An 879-nucleotide genomic window follows, 5' to 3' on the forward strand; every position below is an offset into this window, starting at 1 on the left:
GATGCCTCTTGTCTACTGTACATCACATTATCTATAGTATTCTAAATAGTACTGGATTTCGTAGCAATTCTTTCTGAACGATTCATTTTATCTGTTACACCTTAAAAACTTCTTGTACCTTAGCTGATGTAAAGTAAATCAATACTAAAGCGATATAAATTACGTACAAAAGAATGCTAAGGTGTAATATGCAAAATACTGTGTTGATACCGAAACGATATAAAGTGCAAGCAATTGCGAAGAAGTAAATCTATCTATCTATCTATCTATCTATTGCCAGACGCCTCAATCCCGTTTGGGGTGGCCACAAACAAATCGCCTCCACGTCGTCCTGTCCCCCGCCATTTCACTGCCTTGCTCCCAACTCACACCCCCCTCTCTCATATACCTCTCCACCCCATCCCTCCATCTCATCCTCGGCCTCCCTCTCCCTTTTCCCACCTCCACCTCACTCACATACTCTCTTCGTCAGTCTTTCACCCTCCATCCTCTCCACATGACCAAACCACCTCAGTGTGTTCCTCATAACACTTCCTATGAAATGCACAAAATATATTACTAAGGAAGAGGAGACATGAAGCTTTTTATGTCACTTAATATACGACCTTATAAGGGATCGTATTGCTTGTGGCTTTAGGAGGATCGCGATAGATGTCTTCCCTGCCGGTGTATTTTTGCGTACGGCACAACCTCCATATGCCCTTCCATTAACTCTATTAACAGCTCCATTAACTCCTTTCGTTATTTTTTTTTATTTTTTTTTTTTTTTGCTACCGTCAGACGATATTTACACTCTGGAGGGACCCTAGTAATGAGAGAAAATCTGCGTGTATAAAGATTATGAAGCATATAAACTAATCTATGTCATGGCGTATATTT

Source organism: Coenobita brevimanus, chromosome 14 (genome assembly GCF_032717465.1).
Source record: "Coenobita brevimanus isolate Jiangsu-jjx chromosome 14, ASM3271746v2, whole genome shotgun sequence".
Taxonomy (NCBI): domain Eukaryota; kingdom Metazoa; phylum Arthropoda; class Malacostraca; order Decapoda; family Coenobitidae; genus Coenobita; species Coenobita brevimanus.